The sequence below is a fragment of the Podarcis raffonei genome, chromosome 7, assembly GCF_027172205.1.
Source record: "Podarcis raffonei isolate rPodRaf1 chromosome 7, rPodRaf1.pri, whole genome shotgun sequence".
NCBI lineage: Eukaryota > Metazoa > Chordata > Lepidosauria > Squamata > Lacertidae > Podarcis > Podarcis raffonei.
Window position 1 is genome coordinate 25,814,246 of NC_070608.1, and position 6,835 is coordinate 25,821,080.

Consider the following 6,835-nt stretch of genomic DNA (forward strand, 5'->3'; position numbering starts at 1 on the left):
GAAGATAACTGCTTCCCACTCCATCCCTAACACCTCCCCATTCTATTACAACAGGAAAACTTGTCGGAATATTATTAACTTTTGTGACAGCAATATATTAACTTTATGGGTAATGGGCTAAATTTAGTGTTTAAATCACATTATCTTTTTGAAGATAAATATGTTATTGCTTGGAGAAGCCAGTATCTGAGGGGATTCTCTTTCTTTTAATGATAGCAAAATTCTTAGAATCTGTCTGGCACACAGAAGTCTTATTAGGAAAACACTGATATTCAGGATTCTTCTGAAGAGATTACAAGAGAAGCATTTCTTACTAGTAACAGAGAGTTTTCTGATGGCCTTTCATAGACTGTGGTTACTTGTGAGATGTAAGGCTTTCCCTCCTGACAGCAGTGTGTACGACAGCCCCAATCTTCCCCAATATGGTGATACATGTTTTATTTCTATTTAAATTATAGAAATATTTTCTAAATTTGCAAACACACATCTGCACGCCCTAGTACAGCTTTAAGCGCATAGACCTCTCTCCCTGCTTGAACCCAAAGGAAAACAACCAAAGCCCTCACAGTCTTCCTGTTTATTCATAAAGGCTCACCAAGTATATTTCTTCCATGTTCTGGAAACACAACATCAACTTGGTAACAGTTTTGTTGACACAGTGGGGTGGGGGTGGGGAATTAGACCATGGGTAGGCAAACTAAGGCCCGGGGGCCAGATCCGGCCCCACTGCCTTCTAAATCCTGCCTGTGGACGGTCCAGGAACCAGCGTGTTTTTACATGAGTAGAATATGTCCTTTTATTTAAAATGCATCTCTGGGTAATTTGTGGGGCCTGCCTGGTGTTTTTACATGAGTAGAAGGTGTGCTTTTATTTAAAATGCATCTCTGGGTTATTTGTGGGGCATAGGAATTCATTCATTCCCCCCCCCCAAAAAATATAGTCCAGCCCCCCACAAGGTCTGAGGACAGTGGACTGGCCCGCTGCTGAAAAAGTTTGCTGACCCCTGAATTAGACCTTTTCTTTTGGTTGTTCCAAGAAACCTGAATTCTAAAAGCCTCTTAGTTGGTGGGGAAGTAGAACAAGCTGTGTATCGCTATCTGCAAGTTGAAAATATTTACTAACACCCTCCGCGAGAACAAATGATAGGTTAGAGGTAACACTAGCCAGTAATAGGCAACCTGTTATAAAAATTTATCAGCCTAGGCACAAAAATCTGCTTTAGCTGCTGAGGGGAAGCAGTCAAGGAGCAATTTGAGTTTGCTCACCAGGCTGCCAAGCAGTTTTGCAATTGGTTGATCAAAACCCACACCACCTTTTGGTGTGCAAATGACACATTTCAAAGATGACTCATGTCAATTCCATCCTTGTAACCCATCCAGCCAAGTGGAGCTCCCCCACCAAGATGGTGGCCTGTCAGGCGATAAATAAATTTTTGGGATTTTCTGATTGCCTGCGATGGCCAAAAAAACAGGAGGGTTGTCAAATGCTTCACAGGCTGTTATGTACTGAGTTGAATAGGATCCAAACTGCAGCAGTCTGATTGGTCCTAGAACAATAGGATCCAAAAGGCAGCAGTCTGATTGGTCCTAGAACAATGCAGCAGTATGATTGGTTGGCAGGAACCACCCAATCATGCTCCAGATAGAAGTGAATCCACAACCTGATTGGCTTACAGTAGAATTCCAGAATTAGCCAATCATGTGCAGCCCATTGTGTAAATAATGTATATAAAGCAGATACTTTGAGGGGACATTCATTCATTCCTCCTCACCACTATGAGCTGAATAAAGAGCATGAAATCACTTTGCGACTCTGAGTATATTTCACTGGCGACGAAGGTGGGATCCCGCTGAGCTGACTGCCACACACAGCACCGCAGCACCGCCACCTGCCGCACCGCTGCCTCGCACCGTGTATCCAGGCTTCAGCTCCGGGACACAAGGAACTCAGAATGGCAACCGACAGCAGCTTCTCGCCGTTCAACCCAGCATCTGGAGACTGGGAAGCGTACGCCTCCCGTTTCACCTTCCTCCTAGAAGCCAAAGGGGTCACCGATGAAGAAGACGCCAAGAAGAGGGCAATATTCTTCAGTGTCTGCGGAGAGGAGACGTTTGAAATCGCCCGGGCTCTCCTTGCGCCTGAAGACGTTGCTACTGTTCCATACAAAACAATAATGGAACAGCTGAAGGGGCACTTTTCGCCACAGCCCTCAGTGGTGGCTCGTCGAAATGCCTTCTATGCAAAGCGGCAAGCCCCTGGGGAAACCATAACTGGGTTTGTGACCTCTCTCCGCCAAGCCGCCCGGTTCTGCAACTTCTCAGAGCTGGAGAACATGCTTCGGGACCGCCTTGTCGGTGGTTTGAAGGATGAGAAGCTGCAACAACGCCTCTACGCTAAGAAGGACCTAACGTTCCAGGTCACTCTGGAGGAGGCCCTGGCAACGGAAGCTGCCGAGAGGTCGACGCAAGAGGCACGGCCGAGCCAGCCGTCCCAACCAAGGGTCCACCACGAAGACCTCACCGACGACTCAGGATCCGACAGGGAGGAGGTGCACCGAGTACAGCAGCGCACTCAAGCAGCCCACATACCACAGCTGCCTCGACGAGAAGGAGGGAACTGCGCAAGCTGTGGAGAAAGTCACGAGAGGAGGACCTGCCATTTCCGCAACGCAGAGTCCCACCTTCGTCGCCTGTGAAATATACTCAGAGTCGCAAAGTGATTTCATGCTCTTTATTCAGCTCATAGTGGTGAGGAGGAATGAATGAATGTCCCCTCAAAGTATCTGCTTTATATACATTATTTACACAATGGGCTGCACATGATTGGCTAATTCTGGAATTCTACTGTAAGCCAATCAGGTTGTGGATTCACTTCTATCTGGAGCATGATTGGGTGGTTCCTGCCAACCAATCATACTGCTGCATTGTTCTAGGACCAATCAGACTGCTGCCTTTTGGATCCTATTGTTCTAGGACCAATCAGACTGCTGCAGTTTGGATCCTCCCCTCTAAGTTCCAGTCCTGCCCGGGAGGTCGCATTCATAGTCCTCAAGGTACGCCGGCGGCCTACGTGTGCATTGCGGCCTGGGGTGTTCCCTGGTCCGGGGTTCAGGTTCTGGCCCGTGTTCCAAGGATGCTGGCTGTGATAGGGCTGTTTGGTCTGGTGCAACCGGCTCGCTCAGTCGTGGTTCTGGTTCCGGTGTCCTTTCGGCCTCACGGTTCCCCTCTGTATTTACTGATTCTGCCTCTCCTGCTGGCCCCTCGTGCTCTATGGGCCTCACTGCCCCACTGTTCCCTGACCTGTCCTCCTCCTCCTGGTTTTCTCCCGGGAATCGTCGCCATATCTGGTCGCAGTGGCGGCGCCAGCATTGCCCCCCATCTGTTAGCACCTCATACGACACGGGGCCAGTGACCCTGGTGACTCTGGCGGGTTCCCATGCAGGGCCTGCCCCAAAATTATTTGCATACACTGGGTCCTGGGCCTCGAAGGTCCGGGGGTTCCTGCCTTCCCCCACCACTACCTCATCCTGAGCTCTATCGGGGTGAAGGCGGTCCAATCTGATTGCAAGGCGCCGACCCATTAGTAGTTCAGCGGGGCTCCGGCCAGTCGTTGAGCTGGGGGTGCTGTGCTGTGCTAGAAGGAATGTGGCAAGGCGGTACTCCCAATCCCCTTGCGTCATGCGGCGAAGGGTGTCCTTGGTGGTCCGCACCATGCGTTCTGCTTGGCCATTGGTGGCAGGGTGGAATGGCGCCGAACAGATGTGGCGGATGGCGTTCTGCGCTGTGAAGGTTTGGAATTCTCCTGACGTAAATGCAGTCCTGTTGTCTGAGACGAGAGTGTCAGGGAGCCCGTGGGTTGCAAACAGCCTGCATAGTACCCGGATGGCTGCGGACGTAGAAGTGGACGGTACCAGTGCGACTTCCAGCCATTTGGTGTAGGAGTCCACCACTATGAAGAATGTTTTCCCCTGAAAGGGGCCAGCGAAGTCCACATGCAGGCATGATCATGGTGCTCGGGCGGACTCCCAGGACTGGACTGGGGCCCTTGGGGGATCTAGGCGGGATTCTTGGCAGGCCTGGCAGTGTTTGACCCAGGCCTCTATCTCTCCGTCGATCCCCGGGCACCACACATAACTCCTGGCAAGGGCCTTCATTCTTACTACCCCTGGGTGTGTCTCGTGTAGGGCTGTGAGGAACCTTTTGGGGAGGGGCTGGGGAACAATGACCCTGCTTCCCCGTAACAGGCACCCCTTGTGGGCCAACAGTTCATGTTTGCAGGTTGTGTAGCCGGCAAATTCTGGCCCGGGGCTGCTGCTGGGCCATCCCCTACACACCCAGTCCAGGACCCGGGAGATGACCCTATCTTTCTTGGAATGGTGTGCAACTTCTTGTGCCTGAATGGGGCGGTCGGGAAGCAGCTCCAGGCTCATAACCTCTTGTGCAGGTGCAGGGTCAGGGCCTGTTTCCGGTAGTGGTAGTCTGCTGAGGGCATCTGCATGGCCCATCGCCTTCCCAGGGCGGTGAATCAGTGCATACTGGTAGCTGGCAAGGAAAATTGACCACCACTATAAACTGTGGTTGCTGGAAGGCAATTGGCTTAGTAGATCACAAGATGTGCAAGTTGTTTTAGAAAGAAAAATGATTGTTAATGGTGATGGGTTTTATTGCTTTAAAATACAGATGTGGTTTTTATATAAGGGTGCAATAAAAATTAATGAAGTTTTCACACATGACTCTGAGAAGCATCTTGTGCTGTTTCCGTGAATGCTGATCAGGTGGGACTACATAAGAAGAGAGGCAATTTATTTGATTAATTATTACATTTGCATTCCACCTTTCTTCCAAGGAGCTGAAGGTGGCATGCATGCTTCTCCCCCATTTTCATCTTCACAGCAACCATGCGAGGTAAGCTATTTGTCTGTCTGTCTGTCTGTCTGTCTATATGTTTGTCTATCTATCATCTATCTCTATCTCTATTTTTAAATGTTTGATGTTTTCGTATGTTCTGATATATGCTGTGACCCGCCCATAGTGGCTGGGGAAACCCAGCCAGATGGGCAGGGTATAAACAATAAAATTATTATTATTATCTTCATCATCATCATCATTATTTATCTATAATCTATCTATCATCTATTTATCTATCTTTCAAACGTGTTACAGAAGGGAGGATTATTGGTTTGTTTTTGTTCTTATTTTTATTTTGTGTTTTGTGTTTTTTTATATTTTATAATTTTATGTTGTGAACTGCCGTGAGATCTATGGGTGTAGGCTGGTACCCAAATTTAACAAACAAACAAACAAACAAACATCTCCTGCCTCCCCCCGACCCCAGAGATTGGGAGTCTACAGCTGTTACTATAGCAGGCTTTCCCTATCCCTGCTCTAAACACTGAGCCACACTGCCTCTACCAGCTCATAAATGCAACTTTCAGGCTTGGAAAAAGAAAGCTTGGCTTTTCAGCCTAGATTTTACTATAAGGTAACAAATAACCCAGCTCCGCAGAGTTTATGCATTTGATCATTTCTCATAATAACACCCAATGGCAGAAGGTCCATCATGCAACAAGTTCCAAGGCACTTACTTAAAAGGGCATTGGCAAGTAAGTCGCTTTTGATTTAGTGGCTTGTCCACTTTAAAACTGTTATGAGCTAGTTAAAAAAAACAACCCGCAGCATCCTGCGGAGTCTAAACAATGCCTCCCTTGCCAAAAAATCTCCTGCTTCTATTAGATATGGGTACTTTTACTTCCTTAACGCCACACTCTTAAGCATGTTTACTTGGAACAGAAGTAAGCCCCATTGAATCCTGTGGAGTTTATCCTTAGGTGCATGGGCTTGAAATTGCAGCCTTAGGGGCTCTGACATCTGAGGCTGCATGCTTCTTACCAGAGCTAAAACATTTATTTATTTATAACAATTAATTGTTTCTGTGTCTGGAAAGACAGTCCACTTGTAAGTTGTTTAAAACAGTTTTAAACAGTTTTCATGTTGTAACCTGTCCTGGTACCTTATAGTGAAGGATGGGTAATTAATAAGAATAAGAATAATACATAAGCAAGAAAGATAACTTTCTTTGATAACCTTTGGTAACTTTATGAAGTTGGCTTATACTGGAATCCACTGATCAATCCCATTCGTATTATTATTTATTGAATTAATAGCCATCCTTCTTCCTGAAGCAGCCTAGGGCAACAAACATAGAACAATAGAATTGTGGGGCTGGAAAGGACCCCAATGGTCATCTAGTTCAAACCGCTTCTGTTATGTACTGAAGTTCTCACCCTGGGCCAGCAGGGGGATACTGTAGATAGTTATGCAAATAAGTGATTGAAAATGACGTTCAGTGATTGGATAGTTTAAGAAAGTTGTTACAGTTGCGCTGTATTGGAGCTCTATATAAGCAGGCTGACTGAACCCTTCAGTTCAGTTCTGTCCTGGCCTATGAATAAACAAGAGCTGTTTGAAGAATCGCTGTGTCGTCTGGTATGTTCACCCACAACTTAACAGCTTCAGATCTCAACACCAGTCCCCCATCTAATTATGAAACCATAAATGTGTTTGCAGTTTTATCACCACTGCACCACTTGGAGGACTCCAGCAATTTAAAAATAAGACAAGAGCATTCAGTAAGAGTTAAAACCTTCTGAAAACAATGATGCTTGAAAACATTCTAAAAGCTGTTAGAGATGAAAAACCATTATTCCATCAAGTGATGTTGGTGTTACCAGGAACACACAGTCAACAGCACAATTCTGAGCCCTACTGTTCTTTAACTGAATGTCACAGGGGTTGAAACTCAGCCTTGTGGGTGTAAAGCATTTGTTATCCACTGA